At 43.9% G+C, this 23016-nt stretch overlaps 1 protein-coding gene across 4 annotated transcripts in view; it reads left to right on the top strand.

The window, feature by feature from the left end:
* The window catches only part of LOC143787613 (histo-blood group ABO system transferase 2-like), an 83505-nt gene that overhangs the window by 3716 nt on the left and 56773 nt on the right, over nucleotides 1–23016 (top strand). Inside the window, exon 1 of one of the 4 annotated variants that reach the window (XM_077276516.1) lies at nucleotides 22328–22411. The exons of the other annotated variants lie outside the window; for them this stretch is intronic. The gene's annotated coding sequence lies outside the window, so the exon portion shown is untranslated. Of the gene's footprint in view, nucleotides 1–22327; nucleotides 22412–23016 lie in introns of those variants that run through there. 4 annotated transcript variants of the gene reach the window in all.

Below are 23016 nucleotides of genomic sequence, written 5' to 3'. Positions count from 1 at the left end.
AAAAAATAAACTTTGTAATGATTTCCTTTCCGCTCCTGGAATGATCTTTGACTCTCAAATTCACATTATGGAGATAGGAGATGACAGTTGGTGCTCATAAAAGTCTATGGAGGGAAGGAGCTAAAAGCCGATACAGACATTAAGCTGCAAGCTCTCCTGAAATGACGGTCATACATTAACCCCTTCACATCGCGGACAATTTCCTTTGTTTCCTCCCCTTCTTACAGCCATAACTCTTTAATTTTTATGGCCACATAGACATATGAGGGCTTGTTTTTTATGGGTCGAGTTGTACTTTCGAATGACACCATTCATTTTTTCACAGTGTACTGGAAAATGGAAAAAAAATTCCAAGTGTGTTGAAATTGTGAAAAAAACCTCAATTCTGACATTGTTTTTTGGGATTCGTTTTTGCGGTGTACTTTAAAAAAAAAAAAAATGACCTTGCAATATTATTCTCCTCATCGATAGGATTGCTGCAATACAAAATGTCAAGTTTTTAAAATAATTTTAGTGGTGAAAAAATCAGAAGTTTGCAAAAAATAATTTTTGGGGTTTTGTTTCCATTTTTCGAGATCACTTATTTTTTGGCTGATACAACTGTTTGATAGCTTTTTTTTTGCGGGATGAGACAATGTTTTTGTCAGCTGCCTTTGACACAGTGGACCATTTCCTATTATTACAGACCCTCTCATCCCTTGGCATCACAGACTTGGCCCTATCCTGGATCTCATCATACCTAACAGACCGGACATTCAGCGTCTCCCACTCACACACCACCTCCTCACCTCGCCCCCTATCTGTCGGAGTCCCACAAGGTTCAGTCCTTGGGCCCCTGCTCTTCTCCATTTACACCTTTGGCCTGGGACAGCTCATAGAATCTCATGGCTTCCAGTATCACCTCTATGCCGATGACACACAGATCTACATCTCTGGACCAGATATCACCTCCCTACTAACCAGAATCCCTCAAGGTCTGTCCGCTATTTCATCTTTCTTCTCCGCTAGATTTCTGAAACTTAACATGGACAAAACAGAACCCATCTCACGCGACCCCCCCAACGAACCTAACCATTACAGTAAATGGCTGCCCACTCTCCCCAGTCCCACAAGCTCGCTGCCTCGGGGTAATCCTTGACGCTGATCTCTCCTTCAAACCACATATCCAAGCCCTTTCCACTTCCTGCCGACTTCAACTCAAAAATATTTCACGAATCCGTTCATTCCTCAACCAAAAATCTGCAAAAACCCTAGTCCATGCCCTCATCATCTCTCGCCTTGACTACTGCAACCTCCTGCTCTGTGGCCTCCCCTCGAACACTCTCGCACCCCTCCAATCTATTCTAAACTCTGTTGCCCGACTAATCCACCTGTCTCCCCGCTATTCCCCTGCCTCTCCCCTCTGTCAATCCCTTCACTGGCTCCCCATTACCCAGAGACTCCAGTACAAAACCCTAACCATGACATACAAAGCCATCCACAACCTGTCTCCTCCATACATCTGTGACCTCGTCTCCCGGTACTTACCTGCACGCAACCTCCGATCCTCACAAGATCTCCTTCTCTACTCCCCTCTTATCCCCTCTTCCCACAATCGCATACAAGATTTCTCTCGCCCATCACCCCTACTCTGGAACCCTCTACCACAACACATCAGACTCTCGCCTACCATCGAAATCTTCAAAAAGAACCTGAAGACCTACCTCTTCCGACAAGCCTACAACCTGCAGTAACCACAGATCGACCAAACTGCTGCACGACCAGCTCTGTCCTCACCTACTGTATTCTCACCCATCCCTTGTAGATTGTGAGCCCTTGTGGGCAGGGTCCTCTCTCCTACTGTACCAGTTATGACTTGTATTGTTCAAGATTATTGTACTTGTTTTTATTATGTATACCCCTCCTCACATGTAAAGCGCCATGGAATAAATGGCGCTATAACAATAAATAATAATAATAATAATAATAATGTTTTTATTAATACCATTTTGCCTTTGCTAGCGGTGCATCTAGAGGTTCTATTTTCAATATTTTTTGGGACGGCCCTCTGATTAAACTGTTTTGGGTGAAATTCCAACTCCTCAGTAAGCCAGTTTTTAGATTGGATGTCCCCCAATATCCTCAGCTCTTTCTATTAAATATTTTACCTGAATCCATACCCAAGAGATCAATTAGATTGCTTTTACATATGTTAACAGCAGCACGCTGTTTGATTGCCTACCATTGGAAGCAAACCTCTCCTCCTTCCCAACTAGATCTATATTCTTACATCAAGGATGTCAGGAACTTTGAGTACCAGTGTAACAGGCCAGATTAATCCCCCGCCCAGAATATATCCGGGGTTAAAGTGGCCTGGGCCAGATTATACCCCGGGTATAGGTTTCCACAGTGAAGATAACAATAAGGTGGCCAGTCCTCTTTGTCTCTTCTACACATAACCTAAGTCATATTATCCCATATTTTTTTATGTTTTACTTGTCTGTTGTTTTTGTAATTTCATTGAGAGTAAGGGTCATTTTATTTTATAAAGGATTATTAAAAGTTATATTTTAATCTTACCACTACCTTGCTGTGTACTAGAAAAATTGGGAAGGGTATATGATATAAATAAACACTTTAGAAACTATTCGAATGAGGTATAGACTGTGTAAATGCCAATTTCATCATGTTCCATTCACTTACATGCAACTCCCAAATGCTAGGCCGACCACTAAAATGTTCATTTAACTCCATGATTATAGTTCTACAATTTAAACATTAAAAAATATTTACAGTTAAATGCAACTTCTATTGTCCCTTTACCAACAAATAGATATCATGTATATCGGAGTGCATGTGTTTTTTCATTATTTATGAGATTCTAGGCTTTTATACAAGTAGCTCAGGCCATGCAGAGTGCGGCGTGGGCAATTGATTAGTCCACAGCACCACCTGCTGTTATCATAGGAGAATGCAGCCTTGCAAATTGTAATAAATTTCATGTAAAGCACCACATCTCATTTGCAGAAGTGCTGCGCAAACAGCGTCAGATTGGGATTTCAGAGAAAAAAGTTTTGGGGGTCTATCCCATAGTTACATACAAATATTGCTAGTTCATTTTCTTTTACACATGCAGACATGCTATTGCACATACACGTTTAGTCACATTTTACTTACCTCCGACTGGCTAACCCTGCTACTGTGCACATCAGGTTAGCATGGTAGCCAGGCAACTGCCTCTGATGACACATGCTTAGGCCTTGTAGCCCAGCGTCCTCACCACTACTGTGTCTCTGCACCAGGCGGCAGCTCTTCCCTCTCAGCTATTCAGGTCGATGGATAGCTCCTTCAGATACAAGTACCTGTGTTGTTCCTGATGTCTCCACCCCAAGTTCCTGATTGGCTCACCCTGTGATCTCCTGATCGAGCACCCTACTTAAACCTGGCACTACTCACATCATACATTATCTTTACACTATGCATATTTCCATATCACAGTCTATATTGCAATAAATACTGAAAGCCGCAGGACATAGTTTACATTTCACAAGATGCCGTCTATGTAAAAGATGCAGAACACTATTCACATAATGCGATTGGCGTCTTCAAGGGCAGGAACGTGACAATACAGTCCACACCCTTACAAGCGGATCAGGCTTGGAGGAACTGTAGTGTGGGAGGTCACTATACGTGCATTGTGGGACTTTTAAGAAGTGGGTATCCAGTAGTGGACAACTTCTTTAAAAGTGAAATTCTGGTGCTAGTCATGTCAGCATCTGAGGTGAGGGGTGCAGATGACATTATGACGCCACATTCCAGCCTAGACGTGTGTCTTGCCATCATTCATGCACCGAGGCATGCATCCCCAAAGACGTGAGGACCTGAGAAGATCTCCTGGATGTTTGACATCATCTTTTTATGTTTTCGCAACCTCTAGGTCCCTGATAAATGCTGTTTGTGATTGTTGCCTTTTGTTGAATATCAGGTTAATTGGAAAGATCTTTATTTCCAGTTTACAGCCTGTCTGAACAATGTTACAAGCAAGAAGTACGTAATGGCGCATTTAAATGAGCCGATAATTGGTGACCAACAAGGATATGCTGCAGGACTCCACCCTGGTTACTGGCTTATGCCTGTGATAACCCGATGAACGACCAAAAAGCTAATTCAGGGGGTGATTGGATCGTTTGTGCCGGCATAGAAATGATCATTGTTAGCAGCACAGTACCCCGTGTATATGGATCGCCCCCATGGGGCCGTGAGGTACTCGGTACCGGGTCCTGTGGTTCACAGGGGGATGTCACGGTGGCTGACCCGGTCCGTGGCCCTGTGATGTCCGCATAAAAGGGAAAGGTCTTTAAAGAGATTAAGTTTGTGTTCATGACGGCACCTGTGGTATTCAGTCAGGGTGACTGACGCTGCTTTAAGGGGTCTGCTGCGGTGATGTTATGGCAGCTAGATGGTGTACCTTCCCACAGGTGAAGTGTGTCCCCAGGGCTTCCCAGTGTGTAGATGGTGGATGATGTAAGGCGCAGAGAAGAACAAGGACACAAGGTTGCAGTCTCTTTACCTTTACTGAAGGCTTCAGCATCCACAGTCCAGGGTACTGACCACAGGGCAGGCAGAGTCCGGCAGGTTTGGAGGCAAGTCCAGAGTCCCCTTTGTCCAGGTGGAAATCAGTAGCCTTCCTTTGCGCTGCAGTGTTGTAGTTCCTTACTGCCTAAGGCTTCACATAATGTCCTTACAGGTGTAATGTCTTTCTCTCATCGTATTAATAATCGTTCTGTTCCCATAATTTCTCGTTGACTTATGTAAATGAACACTGACCAACAAATCTAACATCGTCCGGTGCTCATAAATAGGAAACTAAAATAAACCATTCAGTCTCGTTCAGACATAAAAACATAGACCGTTGTTCATTAGTGTTTGGGATCCAAGTTTCAAATTTCACAGAGTGTTTGGTCCGTGTCAGGTTTTACCATCAGTCATCAGTGATTTTCATGTATGGATAATAAATAAATGATAAAGCTTCCCTCATACATTATGGACAGCACAAGGGCTACACACTGATATCATCCATGTGCTGGCCGTGTTTTTCACTAACCCATAGACTTGTATAGGTAATGCCGTATTCATCAATCCACGTGTCATGTTCTGTCTCCTGACCTGAGTGTGACAGCCTCCTGGGCATACAGTATATGACACTGTCAATTTCAACCCCATGCTTGGACCATGACCTCCCGACTTTTACAGAAGTAAAAAAGGAACAAAAAATGTTTGGTCTTGTTGTAAGTCTTGATTTCCTTCTTGCATGGTAATATTAGCAATTGAGACCCCAATCTGGGGAAGTGGGGGCAACATGCTTCTGTGTGCTTTCAAATGCCAGGGCTGATGTTTAATCCCTGCTACTGAGTAAATATTTGATGCCACCACAGACCACCATACATTGACCATAGGTAGATGTTTGGTTTACACCAGTGCTTGGCAGACCACACAAACCTCCCATCCTAATACTTCTCTAAAGAGATTTTCTCACAATTAACACTTTTCCTTTATATAGGAAAGTGAGAAGTCAGTCCTTGATAGCGGATGACCACATGTTAGACTCCCCAATAAATACAAAAACATGGGTTCCATTGTAGTGCAGGGTGGTAGCCGTGGGCATGGTATTTGTGTTCTATGCCCTGGCATGCTGCTTGAAAATGGGGTCCTGGCAGGGTGAGTGGACTTTAGCTATGGAGGCGTTACGCTCTTGCAGGGCGCATAATACTGGTGACTTTAGCTGGCCAGGACCAGGTCTTGAAAAGTTCAACAAGGGGGACCATCACTTAAGAATAAACTGTATTTTTGCTGAACAATAACTTGGTGGGAATTATATACAGCAGATAGTGGGGGCATAACTTGATGAACGTTTCACTTATTACATGGAAAATCCTTGTACACATTCTCTCCGTCCTTCCCAAAATGACTCAGTTCTGCTTGGCTTAGTCCTCTGTCTTCATCATAAACCAGTACAAAACTTCATAAACTTACCTTTCCCCAATAATGATACTACAGTCAGTACGTGAGAGTCCTGCACTTCAACCCTCGGTTCCACGTCCTTTTTCCCCTTAGGGGAGCTACTGTGCCACGATGGCCATTACTCAACTTCTCTGCTTGTTGATGCCTTGGATCCACTGCTCGGGGCACTCTCTTCATCTCACGTTCCATGCTCTGATCTGTTTCATTACCTTCTGGACTTGCAAGCTCGGTATCAAGTTGCTAGGTTTCCTGCCCAAAGATCCCATCTCTGGAGAATCACTCACACCTTCTGTCGCTTTCTCTTTCCTCTTTCCTGGATCTCGCTATCTGTTCCCTCGGTCTCCACACCACCCAGGGACACCCACGTCATGCGACATCTTCTGCAGACTGGGCCCCATGTTACTTCCTGACAGGAAACTGTCTCCGTCCCTTACCCTAGCCCCTCCAACTCTGGATTAGTCCCAACTATTAACCCTAACCATCCCTATTAACTCCATGCTGCTGGGCAGACCACAACCTATCACTAATAACACACATAACTAAGCATGTTGCACATAAAATACATTGCAACAATACTACGTGTCTTTCAGAGGAAATGTGGGCAACACTTCCATCTTCTAATACCATGTCCCCTGTTTGAATGGAACATCAATTGATCACGCAAACGTACACTCCATTCAAAGTCTGTGGGACTTATGAAGTTAGCCGAGCTCTGTACTTTCATAAACTTTGCAGGAATTCATTGAAATAAAACCCATACAGTAGATGTGACAGCAGATGGCACCAAAGCCCTAATGCAATGTGGAAAGTCTCATTTCACAGTTTAGTAAAGTCAAATTAGCAATAATTGTAGTTGACTTTGAACTCAATTAATGTTACATACAGTGTAGAAAATGGTGAATCCTGTCAAATATCATTTAACTGCAATCATATTACATGGTTTTCTTTTTCTTCGTCTCTCTTGGGCCCTAACTAAGTTTTTTCTTCAGATTTGACCACCAGAATTAGTAGTTGGTTATTTTGATAAGTTACACTGTTTATTGTTGCAGAAAATTGCATTGATATGCAGATGAAAACTAACGATTATTCCACAAGAATAACCTTTGTGTACCTGTAATAATAGGTTATTAATTTGGGTTAAAGAGAAATCATCAAAGGAGTAACTTGAACCTCTGTAGCCCTAAAAGTACCCATCACACACCATTTATAATACTATCTTAGGCTACGTTCACACGATCCGTTTTTCACTGCGGATTTTTCCGGTCCTTTTTCGGGGAAATCCGCAGTGGAAAACGGCGGTGCTTCTCTAGGCGGATTTGTGTCCTTTTTCTTCTGCGGATTCCACTGCGGGTTTCCAACTGCAGTTTCCTATTGGTGCTGTTGGAAACCCGCAGCGGAATCCGCTGAAAGAATTGACATGGTACTTCTTTTTTCCGTTGGCAAATCCGCGCGGATTTTCCAGCGAAAAAAAGGATCGTCGGCACAGCGGGTTTTGTTTTCCATAGGGTAACATTGTACTGTACCCTGCATGGAAAACGGCTGCGGATCCGTAGCTGCAATTCCGCTACGGATCCGCAGCAAAAAACGGATCGTGTGAACGTAGCCTTACACCGCTATCCGGGCCTGTTCAGTAACATCTGACTTTGTTGTCAGGCACCATCTTATTCCTTATTTGGGTGGCACTAGTGATAGAAAGAGATATTGCCAATATCGCTGGGTGGCACAGGTTTGTCTGTTATAATTGTGGTGGTTGAGATCTGTTGTGCCTCTTATTCAGGCAGAATTGGTGTGTGCGCTGTCCAATAGCTTAGCTTGCTCCATGGATACTGAGATTAATGCCCAGTACCACACCCTACTTAAACTCCCAGCTTATTGCTGGGAGCTGCCAGGAATTATTTGGCTTTATCCTGGTTCACTGATGTTACTCTTGATGCTTTTACACTGTGTTCCAAATTGGATTTAAGTGTCATAAAGATTTAATTGTTTCGTTTTTCAAATAAACTCATGGATGGTATTGTGTCTCAGGGCTCAATGGATCACTGAAATCCATCTTAAACACATGTGATAATTAGTTTTCCAGGTGATTCTAATTAAATTAAAACTACCGTACTTAAAAATGATGTTCCGCATTATTAAGCAGGCCTCAGGTTTCAAGCAATATGGGAACTAAAAAGGATCTCTCTGCTGCTGAAAAGCGTTAAATAGTACAATTCCTTGGTCAAGGGGTGAAAACATTAGATATTTCCTGAAAACTTAAGAGTGATCATCATACTGTGAAGAGATTTGAGACTGAAACAGAGCACAGACAGAGTTCATGCAGATAAAGGCAGAATGAGGAAGGTTTCTGTCAGACAAATTCATTGGATTAAGAGAGCAGCTGCCAAAATACCATTACAAAGCAGCAAACAGTTATTTGAAGCTGCTGGTTCCTCTGGAGTCCCTCGAACCTCAAAGTGTAGGATCCTTCAAAGGCTTGCTGTGGTGCATAAACCTACTATTCGGCCATTCCTAAACAGTGTTCACAAGCAGAAACGGTTGCAGTGGGCCCAGACATACATGAAGACTAATTTCCAAACAGTCTTGTTTACTGATGAGTGTTGAGTAACCCTGGATGGTCCAGATGGATGGAGTAGTGGATGGTTGGTGGATGGCCACCATGTCCCAACAAGGCTGCGACGTCAGCAAAGAGGTGGAGGAGTCATGTTTTGGGCCGGAATCATGGGGAAACAGCTGGTAGGGCCTTTTAAGGTTCCTGAAGGTGTGAAAATGACCTCTGCAAAGTATATAGAGTTTCTGACTGACAACTTTCTTCCATGGTATAAAAAGCAGAAATGTGCCTTCAGAAGCAAAATCATCTTCATGCATGACAATGCACCATCTCATGCTGCAAAGAAAACCTTTGAGTCATTGGCTGCTATGGGCATAAAAGGAGATAAACTCATGGTGTGGCCACCATCTTCCCCTTACCTCAACCCTATAGAGAACCTTTGGAATATCATCAAGCGAAAGATCTATGAGGGTGGGAGACAGTTCACATCAAAACAGCAGCTCTGGGAGGCTATTCTGACTTCATACAAAGAAATACAAGCAGAAACTCTCCAAAAACTCACAAGTTCAATGGATGCAAGAATTGTGAAGGTGATATCAAACAAGGTGTCCTATGTTAACATGTAACTTGGCCTGTTAGGATGTTTAATAGCTTTTTTGTTCACTGAATGTGACCTCGTAATGCTGCAAATTCCACAAATGAGCAATTTCAGTTCTTTAAAACATATCAAATGTTTAGAAATTCTACTGTGCCTAATAATGTGGAACAGTGCATTTTGTGTTTTTATTCATTTTGGAGATTATACTGTTATCATTGGGAGGTTTGTTCAATAAAATTCGATGTATACTCTAACGGGTGATGACTTTTATTAGACTGAATGTCATTGGCACCGACCATTTAGGAAAATCCGAGAAAAATATAATTTGCATAATAATTTGGAACACGGTGTATACTGATTCTGACCATGTTTGTAGTCCCTAACTATGACTCCGACTAGACTCATTATGTCTAGTCTCCTGATTTTGTCCCAGGTTCAGTCCATCCAGCTGTTGACCCAGGAAATAGACTGCTCTTATCTCAGGCTTGCTCCTCCGGCTAGCAGACACTTTGTGGATGCAACCCAGGGGGCCGTGTTTTAAGTCAGATCCTTGTATTTGGTGAAAGGTAGGATTCTTCTGTCTGAAATCCACTGGATAGTCACTCGAGCCAAGTCTGTCTGAGGCAAGCTTTTTGGCTGATTTAAAAATCTGGTGTCTTGTGTTACATAGGTGCTGGACTGCTAGCTTGATCTATCAGTATGGGCAAGACAAATAGGCTGTGGTTACACATAACTGTGTGTCTGGCACCTTATATAAGCCTTATCCATGTGTACTTATAATACTAAGTAATCGTCCGATCATGATTGCTGAGTGTGTTAAGGTACCATCACACTCAGCAACTTTGCAACGAGAACTACAACAATCCGTGACGTTGCAGCGTCCTGGATAGCGATCTCGTTGTGTTTGACACGCAGCAGTGATCTGGATCCCGCTGTGCCATCGCTGGTCGGAGCTAGAAGTCCAGAACTTTATTTCGTCGCTAGGTCGGCGTATATCATCATGTTTGACATCAAAAGCAACGATGCCAGCAATGCCAGACATGGAGCTATCAACCAGCGAGAACGATCAGTGAGTCGCCGTTACGTCACAGGATCGCTCCTGCATCGTTCTGGAGTTGCTGTATTTGACGTCTCTACAGCGACCTAAACAGCGATGCTCCAGCAATCTAGTTTAGGTTGGCTCGTTGCCTATATCGCCGCAGCATCGCTGAGTGTGACGGTACCTTTAGTGGTTGTTCGTTTTGCAATCTTCACTATATATCACTGTGGCATGTCTGCATCCTGCAGACTATTGGCATTCTAACCTTGTATTGATATGACTTCTTTTATTCTCTGTAATTTTTTTAAGGCAGTGGAAACTTTGGGCCCCTTTAAGCAACCTAGCTGGGAGCAACTATTACCTCTATATCATTGGGGGATAAACTGCCTGCTTTCACTGTCTCCCAAAGTGACGTGAGAAAACAGTTTAGTAGACTAGTTATTGGCAAAGCAGCTGGACCTGATGGCCTCAGTCCACCTGTCCTCAGAGTGTGTGCAAACAACTGTGTACTGTCTTCCAGCACCTGTTTAACTGGAGCCTTCAATCACAGGGTGTACCAGAATGGTGGAAGACCAGCTGCCTGGTGCCGTTTCCGAAGACCACTTTTCCAACTTCCCTACGAGACTATCGTCCAGTGGCCTTAACATCACATCCTATGAAGTACTTGGAGAGAATAATACTGGCCTACTTGTGTCCGAGGGTGATGGCTTTTACTGACCCCCTACAGTTTGCGTACCAGCAGAGAATGGGGGTGGATGATGCTGTAGTGTCTCTGCTACATATAGTACATTCATTATTCAGTGCGTGCCATGTTCTTTGACTTTTCAAGTGTTTTCAATACCTTACAGCCGCTCTTACTAGGTAATAAGCTGACTGATATGGCAGTGGATGAGGGGATGGAGAACTGGATAAGCGAGTACTTGACAGACAGGCCGCAGTTTGTAAGGATGGGGGAGGTGGTATCTGGCAGTGTTCGGAGCAGTGTTGGAGCCCCTCAGGGTACAGTGCTGTCGCCCTTCCTCTTAACATTGTATAAATCAGATTTTTGTCACCTCCAAAAATTCCCAGATGACTCAGTGATTGTAGGGGCATTGTGGGGGGCTGGGGGGAGGAGGAATATAGAAGGGTGGTCTCTGACTTTGTGGATTGGTGCTGGACTAATTGTCTAGAGCTAAATGTAAAGAAAACCAAGGAGTTGGTGGTGAGTTATAGAAGGAAAAAGGAGGATTACATACCGATCAATATTGCTGGCCGGGAGGTTGAGATTGTTGAGAGCTACAAATATTTTGGGGTTCACCTTGACAGTAAACTCGATTGGAGGCGTCATACAGAAAAGGTTTACAATAAGGGAATGAGCAGACTGTACTTTCTTCAGAAGCTGAAGTCGTTCATTGTGTGCAGTAAAATGCTGGAAATGTTCTACCAGTCCATTGTGGCAAGCGCCATTTTTTTTGCTATCATATGCTGGGGCAGTAGTGTGCAAGTATCTGACGCTAATAAGCTCAACAAGCTTATCAAGAAGGCAAACATGGCTGTTGGCCTCCATCTGGACTCTTTTGAGGAGGTATTGGAGGATAGGATTCAGAAGAAGTGTAGGGCTATAATGAACAATAATACACACCCATTATACGAGCTGTTCTTGAAGCAGAAGAGCACATTCAGCAGTCGTCTAATCCTACTAAGGTGTAAGAAGGAGAAATTCAGGAAATCATTTGTACCTACTGCTATGGGGATCTACTATATAATTGTCTGAGGGTCACTTCCGTCTTTCTGTCTGTCTGTCTGTCTGTCATGGATATTCATTGGTCGCGGCCTCTGTCTGTCATGGAAATCCAAGTCGCTGATTGGTCGCGGCAAAACAGCCACGACCAATCAGCGACGGGCACAGTCTGGCGGCAAAATGGCCGCTCCTTCCTCCCCGCAGTCAGTGCCCGCTCCATACTCCCCTCCAGTCAGCGCTCACACAGGGTTAATTGCAGCGGTAATGGACCGCGTTATGCCGCGGGTAACGCACTCCGTTACCGCTGCTTTTAACCTTGTGTGACCAACTTTTAACTATTGATGCTGCCTATGCGGGATCAATAGTTAAAAAATCTAATGTTAAAAATAATAAAAAAATATAAAAAATCGTTATATACTCACCGTCCGTCGGCCCCTCGGATCCAGAACCGGCCTTTCCAGCTCCTCGCTACGCTCCGGTGACCGCTCCATGCATTGTAGTGTCGCGAGATGATGACGTAGCAGTCTCGTGAGACCGCTACGTCATCATCGAGAGACCGCAATGCACTCTTGGTTCCGGAGCGCCCGAAGAGCGTCGGTAACCGCTTCGCTTGGATCCGGGGCCAACGGAAGGTGAGTATATAACTATTTTTTATTTTAATTCTTTTTTTTAACAGGGATATGATGCCCACATTGCTATATACTGCGTGGGCTGTGCAATATACTACGTGGGCTGTGCAATATACTACGTGGGCTGTGCAATATAATACGTGGGCTGTGCAATATACTACGTGGGCTGCTATATTCTACGTGGGCTGTGCAATATACTATGTGGGCTGTGCAATATAATACGTGGGCTGTGCAATATACTATGTGGGCTGTGTAATATACTACATGGGCTGCTATATACTACGTGGGCTGTGCAATATACTACCTGGGCTGTGCAATATAATATGTGGGCTGTGCAATATACTGCGTGGGCTGCTATATACTGCGTGGGCTGCGCAATATACTACATGGGCTGTGCAATATAATATGTGGGCTGTGCAATATAATACGTGGGCTGTGCAATATACTTCGTGGGCTGTGCAATATAATACGTGGGCTGTGCAATATACTACCTGGGCTGTGCAATATAATACGTGGGCTGTGCAATATAATACGTGGGCTGTGCAATATACTATGTGGGCTGTGCAATATAATACGTGGGCTGTGCAATATACTACGTGGGCTGCTATATACTACGTGGGCTGCTATATACTACGTGGGCTGTGCAATATACTACGTGGGCTGTGCAATATATTTTGTGGGCTGCTATATACTACGTGGGCTGTGCAATATACTATGTGGACTGTGCAATATACTACGTGGGCTGTGCAATATACTACGTGGGCTGCTATATACTACGTGGGCTGTGCAATATACTGCGTGTGCTGTGCTATATACTACATGGGCTGAGCTATATACTACATGGGCTGTGCTATATACTACATGGGCTGTGCTATATACTGCATGGGCTGGGCTATATACTAGGTGGGCTGTGCAATATACTACGTGGCCTGTGTTATATACTACGTGGCCTGTGTTATACACTACGTGGGCTGTGTTATATACTGCGTGCGTGGGCTGTTATAAACTACGTGGCTGTGTTATATGCTATGTTGTCTGTTATACACTGCATGGGCTGTGCTATATACTACGTGGCTGGGCAATATACTACGTGACTGGGCAATATACTACGTGGCTGGGCAATATACTACGTGGCTGGGCAATATACTACGTGACTGGGCAATATACTACGTGGCTGGGCAATATATTACGTGGCTGGGCAATATACTACATGGCTGGGCAATATACTACGTGGGCTGTGCAATATACTACATGGACATGCATATTCTAGAATACCCGATGCGTTAGAATCGGGCCACCATCTAGTGTATAATAATTTCCTAAGGGTGGTAGACAACAATGACTGATTGCAGGTGTACTAATGTCAATTAAGTGACTTATATACTTGCACTACCCACATTTATTTGTTATGTAATGTTGGTATACTTGTGCAAGATTTGTGTCCTAATATTTTATGTAGTGCTGTTTGTATTGCTGCTGTAATACCATGATTTCCCCTGGGATCAATAAAGTGTATTGTATCGTATCGTGTCGTATCATATACACGCTACAACTTTTGCACTTGGATTCATCCCAAAGGTTTTCTTTTAAATCTATATAGTAATATACTGTACCAGAAGATTAACGTGAACAGAGTGCATGAACTCAGACTTCCAAAAACATCAAACTTTTACGGCATGGGTTAGAAATTTCCAATTAGACACTCTTTGTTGCAGAATATTAAACAAACAGCGATTGAAATAAATAGTGTTAGGAATGTTCCTTGTAGTCAGGGTGATCTACAGAATCCAGTAGCCCTTTTATTCTGTAAATTAGAAGTAGTCCAAGTTCAAGAACTCCACCAATACACTATATTAACACGTATCTAAGACATATTGTTTTGAGCCCTGAAACCTTGATCTTCCATTCATCCACGCATTTCAGTATGTTTTGCATCTAATTTTCCAATCATACCTGTCACAACTCTGTTGTCAGAATACTTGGGGCTCCTTTCCTGTCCCTAACACTAGGGGTGCCGTAGCTTTCTCTGCTCCTTAAATTGCTTCTGATGGTGAAGACGCCAGGGTCACGTACCTTGCTGAACTTCTGAATCAGCCCTATATCTGTCCCTCTCCCCCATTCAGGTAATTTGCGAGCAATAGTGTATGTCTAATGCAGGTGCCTGGATGCAACGTACAGAGATCACGAGGTGGAAACAGCCAGGGGTTGATATTTTGGTATTTTTATACAACGATAACCTGTAAACAATTAGGGTTAGTAAATATGCAATTTAACAATATAGAGGATTATAAGAGGTTATGAACAAGCTAGAAAGTCTCTCAGTACTTAAAGTTAGTGGTGTGCCCAGTCTTGGCAAACAGAACGTGAGTTCTCACTTGAAGATCTGTCTCTAGTGGTGGTCATCTGGTTTTCACGCTAGGCCACAAGTCTCTTCCTGACTTAGCCTATTAAAGCCCTTTGAGCCTCCTGTGCCCCAACCGGCCCCCTCCCAATTTGTAAACCTAGTCCCAGCTAACCCTGGTACCGTAGGTGATAGCTGGAAGTGATGGTCATGCTCATTTGCACTATCCCTCTCTTGCAGGCGTGCCTCTCCTGTCGCAATTTCTGCATGGCTCTTCTCGGCTTGTTCATCGACGAAAGTCTCTCAGGCTGGGGGAAGAGAGGATTGGTCTTCAACTCTTGACAGGCGTAGTCGGAACCTGGAAGCTTGACCAGTGCAGGGTGCAGATTACAGCTCAGACCAGCTTAAGCCACACTCTGGGATATCTTCCTGACCGACACCCAGGTACCACAGACTCCCTGCTGAGGCCTGTCATGTTGGTCTCAGTGGAGTCTCTGGAGCACGTCTGCTCGTGCTCTCTTTTCTGGCACCAAATTCCCCTGTGGTTTGGCACGCTGGGCTTTTATATCAGGGCAGTTCTTACAGAGAGTCACCTGATCTCATCCAGCACACAAGGTTCGTCCCTCTGCAAATCTTCCAGCACACTTTGGTTCCGCTTGATTTTGGCTGGCCAGCAGATGGAAGTCTTTCCTCATTAATATATTTAGAGCAGGAGGGGCGCACTCCATATAATAGGGCGGTGCTCAGAGGAAAAAGAAACTAAATATATATTTTTATACAACCTCTGGCACTCAAAAACAGACAAATGTTTATATTTGAAAAAGTGGATTTATTCACTACCGGTCTTAATAAACAGATTATCTCCAACGTTTCGGCTAATTTAAAGCCTTTTTCACGGAAGTCTATGATAAACAATAAACAACATATAATCATACATTAAATGATATAGTATACAGGACAATTCATCTCATTATCTGTGTATCTAATCAGGTCATACCACATGATAGTGAAAAATCCTAAGGAAAAAAATCACCAGAAATAAGTGAGTAGATAAAGGAATATGAGAGAGATATATGGGTGAACCCAGCAGCAATAAACCATATGGACATCATGGAGGCTTCAGATAACAAGAAAAAAAGAAAAAGAAACAGAAACAAAAGAGCCACGTGCAGTCAGTGAGTAGCTATAACCTATGAAAAAACGCCAGGGTAAATACCATACACTGTAGTTCACAAAATACCTGAATCCTGGATAAGTGAACAGGCAGTCTAAGGGGAATCAGCCAATCCTATTTACAACAAACCAGAACATCGCTCTAATACCAGGGGGACTGAGTGGCAGTAGAAGATACAAGATAGAAGTATAAATACCTTAATGCATGTCCGTCCTCAGGAGACCGGTGTGTGTGTGAGCCAGGAGTGAAAGAGGTGCCGTAAAGTGGATATAAATGCAGTGAACGCTGATACGTCACTTCCAGTCATAGCAAGTGCTATGTATGAAGTAAATGTGAAAGTGAAAGCTAGCACATGCGCAGAAGGTAGCAGGGGGAACTGCTGTAGGTACAACATGATTCAATGAATTTACTACAGATTAATCAGCCTTATGACAGGCGCCCCCTAGTGTAGTGAGCGGTAACTAACCAGAATAATCTGTAAGAAAAAGTGATGTCTGGGGAATACCAGAGTACGGTACTAACAAACATAAGCTGAATAAATAATACTAAAGCACAATAAATCTGACTTATATACTAAGAACCCACCTGGTCCAAAGGAGAAGAAAAAAAAGGGGGAAACGACACCCATAAACCAGTGTACTGGAAGACCCAGGCTAGAGAAATGCGAAAAGAGAGAAAATAGAGAAAATCTATTAAGGAAACCAATCAGACTGAAGAAAAAGGAAGGGAACGACATCAAAATATTGTTATAATATAATCCTTATCAACAATGATTATACACATATTATATATAGCAACATATAGTATAGAAAACGTGTTCTCAAGTAAGGAAACAGATCAAGTTGAATAATATTCGAATCAAGAAGGCATCTAGAAAAAAATAGAAACATGATTATACTATGATACAACACAAGAATAAATCTAAAGCTGAATTTCAGTAGGGAAGTATCTCATACTCCCTATTCATACCCAGGGGATGGAGAGTTTGGAGTGTGAAAATCCAAAAGGATTCTCTTTCTTTCAGTTTCGCGACTCTATTGCCACCCCGTCTCAGTGGAGGGATACTCTCAAGAACTTGAAACCTCAATTGAGATATCGAGTGTCCTACTGATATAAAGTGTGCGGGAATCGGTAGTAATGTACGACCACATCGAATAGTAGACTTATGTTTAGAGATGCGGTCTCGGATATGTTGGGTAGTCTCTCCAACATATCCGAGACCGCAAGGACATTTGATCAAGTAAACGACATGAGTAGAGTCGCATGTAAAAAAACCTTTTATGGGAAATAATTTTCCTGATCGTGGATGTGAGAAGGTTTCTCCTTTGGTAACGTTGGAACACTGTGAACAATGTAGACACGGAAATGTACCCCTTCTCTGTGTCATAAGTGTGGCTTGCCTCAAATCCCTCCTATCACTGCCCACATCTGCTTTCACTAAAATGTTCCTAATATTTTGTGGCTTCTTATAACATAATAGGGGTGGTATCCTAAATTCAGAGATAGTGGGATAGGCTTTATGAAGTAATGGCCAATGTTCCAAAATGGGGCCTTTCAAAAAATTCGTGTAAGGGTGATAGGTGGTTACACAGGCCACTCTCTTCGTCTTTTGGGGACGTATATCCGGTTGATCCGTGGCTCTATTAAGAACCGAGGGGGGGTAACCCCGTGCCCTAAATTTTGTTTGCATCTCATGAATACGTTGTTGCAACACATCAGGTCTGGTGACGATGCGTCTAATGCGTTCAATTTGTGACTTTGGTAAAGATCTCTTTACATGACTTGGGTGACAACTTGAAAACTCCAATAGACTATTTCTATCAGTGGTTTTTATATATAAATCAATGTCTAGTGTCCCATCCTCCTTCAAACTCACTAGTGTATCCAAAAAACTCACTTTCTGGGGATCTTTCACCATAGTAAATGTCAACTTGGGTATCAAACAATTTAGATCCTGAAAGAATTGTGTAAGGGATGACTCGTCGCCCCTCCATATCAAGAAAACATCATCTATAAATCTTTTCCAACATACTACGTGTTGAATATATAAATGATGGATGTAAACAAATTTTTCTTCAAAAAATGCCATAAAGATGTTTGCATATGGAGGCGCGACATTCGACCCCATAGCGGTCCCGACCTTCTGGAGAAAAAACTGATCGGCAAACATAAAAAAATTCTTGGATAAAACCAGATCTAACATAGTCAAACAAAATTCCTTTTGTCTCACAGAAAAGTCGGTATATGTATCCAGAAACCATTGAATAGCATGTAGACCTCTAGTGTGATCAATACTAGTGTACAAATTATTCACGTCCATGGTGACGAGTAAACATCCCTGAGGTAAGGTACCCATTGACTTAAGATACTGCAAAAAGTCAGTAGTGTCTTTAATAAAGGAGGCAATGTGTGTCAATAGAGGGGTTAGAATTTTTTCAATTGTTCTAGCTATTGGTGACAATAAAGAGTCAGTGGACGCTACAATAGGTCTTCCTAGAGGACGTGTTAAATGTTTGTGAATTTTCGGTAACACATAGAAAACCGGAATTACCGGATGCATATTATACATAAATTCACCAAGTTTAGAGTCAATGACGTTTTGTTCCTTGTACAGTTTAATCAACTGTTGGATCTGTCGGGAGATCTCTGAAGTAGGATCTCTATCCACAGGTAAATAGGTCATGTGATCATTCAAATGTTGAAAAACCATAGTATTATAGTACGAAGTGTCCATAACAACAATCGCACCCCCCTTGTCAGCCGGTTTAATGGTGATAGACTTATTGTTCTTCAGACTGTCCAAGGCTCTCTTTTCAAGGGGGGTGCAATTTCTCTTAATGGGAATAAGACCCTGACCAATTAGAGTACATTTATTCTGAATGTCCTGTGTTACCAGCGAGATGTATGTCTCCACCGGGTGGTTTGATTTAGGCGGATTATAGTTACTGGGTACAGACAAATTAAGATCACTGAGACTGAATGCACTTTGTGTTATATCAGAGGTAAAATTCGAACTGCGGTCACTGGTTTCAGCCGTAGAAAAATGTACTTTCAATCTAAGATTTCTGAAGAAACGTTGAAGTTCCTGATAAAGTTGGAACTCATTGAATGATGGAGTGGGACAGAAGGAAAGTCCCTTTTGTAGAACAGTTAGTTCAGATGGTGAGAGATTGTATGAGGAGATGTTATAGACCAATTGGTCCCTACCTGAGACCGAGTTCTGATTCTGGAGTTGACGTCGACGGGTTCCGGAGCCCCTCCTCGTCGGCCTCTGTTGGACCGACCTCGCCTTTGCTCTAAAAAAGGAAAGGTATCACGAGGGTTAGAGTCATTATCGGAGCTGGAGGAGGCAGTGGAATATCCACGTCTAAATTGTCGACGATCCCTCTGGGTGTTATTATCACGCCATCTGTATACAGTTTTGCGATGGTAGTCTTCTGTATCTCGTAAAAACTTTAAACGTTTCCTGTCCTGTAGTTGATTTCTGAAGTCCTCAATAGTTTTCTCAATTTTTTGTTTCCTACCATCAAATTTCTCAGTAGAAAGTGTATCACGCAGTTGTTGGTGAGTAACCTCCAATTGCTTCTCTATCTCAGAAATCTCTTTCTGAAGATATTCTATGGTTAAAATCATAATATCCATGGAGCATTTATTGAGAATACCTTCAAACTTAGAACAAAAATCTGGTTTCTCTGAAAATAGGGTCGGGCGTAGAGAAACGCGTAATCCCCGAGGTATGCGCTCATTAATGGCACCAATTTTACAGAATGGTCATATTGTCTGGTTACATATGTACAGTATATACACAAACTGGGTCGGACAGGTCCCCTGAGACCAGTGGAGAATTTTTCAGTGGGCCCTGGGGCTTTGGCGGGTCCCCAAGCAGGATGCAGAAGTTGCCGCTGCTGTGAACTGAATGTGTGTCCTCGGACGCACATTGAGTTGAAGTGTATTGCCCCGTCGCCGTCTCAATAGGCCATCGACCTAGCAGAGGCAGATGGCTGACTTGTGTGCACCCATCGCAGGCGGCTCATGACATTGATGTCGCCGGTGAATGACGTCACTGTCAGGCACAGTTGCGCCAGCTGCTGACTTCTGCTAGGCCAGCGGCCATTTTAACATGATTGCGCCAGATATAAGAAGACGACGCTGTGCAGCGCTGGGAGTGCAGGCAAGTAAGAGGGATCTTTTTTTTTCTTTCTAATGTCACTGTGGATGCGGCATGTTCCTGGGGCCAGGCTAATGGACCTAGGAGGTACAGCCAGAGACAAGGGACAGAGGCCCACTGGCCTTGGCTAGACCCCCTTGCCCTGGCTAGGCCCCCTGGCACTTGCTGTGCCCCCTAGGTCACCTGGCTATGCCCCCTAGATCTCTTGGTCCTGGCTGTGCCCCGTCATAGGGCCAAGGGAATTAGGGGGCACAGACCATGACAAAGGACAAAGGGGGCCATGATGGGGCACATTATTAAGTAAAGGTGGCCAGGATGAGGGACTTAAAGGGAACCTCTTACATCCCCCATGCCCTCCAACCTAGCAGCATTCACTTATTTATGAGTAAACTACCTAACCAGCTACTTTCACACTTCCGTCGGTACGGGGCCGTCGCAAACCGTCGGCCCGACGGACGTTGTGCTAAATGTAGCACAACGTGGGCAGCGGATGCAGTTTTACGCGACGTAGGCCATAAGACGGAAGTGTGAAAGTAGCAGGAAGTTTACTCAAACAAGTGAATGTTGCTTGGTTGGAGGGCATGGGGGACCAGACAGGTTCCCTTTAATTACTGTATGGGGGTCAGAATGAGCAACATACATTATTAGTGTATGGTGGCAAGTGGGAGACATTATTGCAGCGCCCCAGAGTCCTGGTTGTTGCAGTAATGTCATTCTTCCACAAGGGGGAGTGATATTACGTCTGAAGGTAATAAAGGAGTTCATCTTTCCAGGTATCACAAACCACACACCACACTTCACACTCCAATCCACCAGGGGGAGCCTTGCTCCTATCTACTAGGGCACTCCTCACAGAAGGGTAAAACTGGTGGTTTGGATAGGAAGTTAGAGAGACGCTGCCTGGGTTTGACCCAGAGAGGACCTGTCAGGTAGACAGGGGGAAAGGAGGAACATCTGAGCTGCAGACAGAGGGTCCCTGACAGGGGTGGGATCCTGTCAGAGGCCTAGCGGGATAGAAAGCTACGGAGCTGCGCCTGCCCCACATGCTGCAGCATCCTAAGAAAGGACACGAAGAGAACTGTGTTGTAGAAAGTGAGAAACAAAGTCACAGCACAAGGAGATAACACCAGAAGGAGTTCTGCCCTGAAATAGGCAGCCTCCTTCTAAGGCGCGTAGCCAGTGGCCAGAACACCGAGGGAGTAATTGACTCTACGCATTACTTCAGAGACCGGCACGACAGTCAATTCCAAGTTGGCTGCCCGACCTTAATACCTAAGAAGACACGGTGGCAAATTGTGTGGGTCGGGGCGTCTCTAGGGTCCCTATAAACAAGCCTCAGGCCATCAGTCATACGGATTTGTCCTATCCATATCATCTGGGGGACAGAGAGGAAGACATCTAGAACATCTACAAAAGTTGTGAGGACCTTACCGAGTTGCTCAGCAGGGAGGTACTACAACACACAGGCGCTAGTAGGAAGACTACTGATTTCCACCTGGATAAGGGGACTCTGGATTTGCCTTCGGACCGGCCAGACTCTGCCTGCCCTGTGGTCTGTTCCTTGGACTGTGGATGCTGAAGTCTTCAGTAAAAGGTAAAGAGACTGCAACCTTGTGTCCTCGTTATTCACTGCGCCTTACACCATCACCATCTCCACTTCTGAGAAGTCCTGGGGATACACTTGACCTGTGGGAAGGTATACAATCTAGCTGCCATAACATCACCCCAGAGGACCCCTAAGCAGCGTCGGTCACCCTGACCGAATACCACAGGTGGCGTCACGAACACTATTCCCGTAAAGCATATTACTTTTATTGGACGCCCCTCAAAGGGCCACGGACCGGGTCAGGCCACCGTGACGTCCCCATCGAGAACTGAAGGACCCGGTACCGAGTACCCGATTGCCCTCACGTGGGGGCGATCCATTATTACTGCTGTAATATAATTTACTTTTAGGAGACTGTTTTCCATGGAAGGGGGGTCTTGTTACTGTGTAGGGCGTCACTGTTGCTTTTATTCTTCCTCTGGCATAGTGTAGTAGTCAGGAAAAAAGGGAGGAATGTGCTCTGGAATAGATCAGCTATAAATGACTGTTATTTCCTGTAGAGACAACTCCCAGCAAGAAGAAGTCATGGCAGTCTCTAAGACGAAGAAGAAAAGTGAAGATATAGGATTTCACCTAGAAACGTCACTGGTGAGTCACTGTATCACATGTACACACACACTTAAAGCTATATACAGAGCTCCTGTGTATGATGTCACCTGTGATCCCTGTATTACCTGTACAATATATACAGAGCTCCTGTTTATGATGTCACCTGTGATCAGGCTCGGACTGGCCCACAGAGTAACAGGGGAATCCCCCGGCGGGCTCCTGTGCAGATCTGGGCCCCCAACCCCACTGTATGGGCTGTACTTGGCATAATTCACTTGATTCTCTCTGTACAGAAAAAAGCAGCATCTCCTCATTCATTAACCAAACTGCCCAGTTTATTGTTATATAGAGATTCAGGTAAATTTGTGAATGAGGGCAGTGTAAAATTTGTGTGAAAAGTGGGCCCCCCAAAGTCAGTTACGGGTGGGCCCTTGGCACCCCAGTCCGACACTGCCTGTGATGCCTGTATTACCTGTACAATTTATACAGAGCTCCTGTGTATGATGTCACCTGTGATCCCTGTATTACCTGTACAATATATACAGAGCTCCTGTATGTAGTGTCACTGGTGATCCCTGTATTATCCGTAGAGTTACAGTATTGCAGTGTGATGCGTCCAACAGTACAAAGGTATTATTAAACCA

Source organism: Ranitomeya variabilis, chromosome 8 (genome assembly GCF_051348905.1).
Source record: "Ranitomeya variabilis isolate aRanVar5 chromosome 8, aRanVar5.hap1, whole genome shotgun sequence".
NCBI lineage: Eukaryota > Metazoa > Chordata > Amphibia > Anura > Dendrobatidae > Ranitomeya > Ranitomeya variabilis.
Note: the sequence above shows the minus strand (reverse complement) of the source record. Positions and strands in the feature narration are given on the sequence as shown.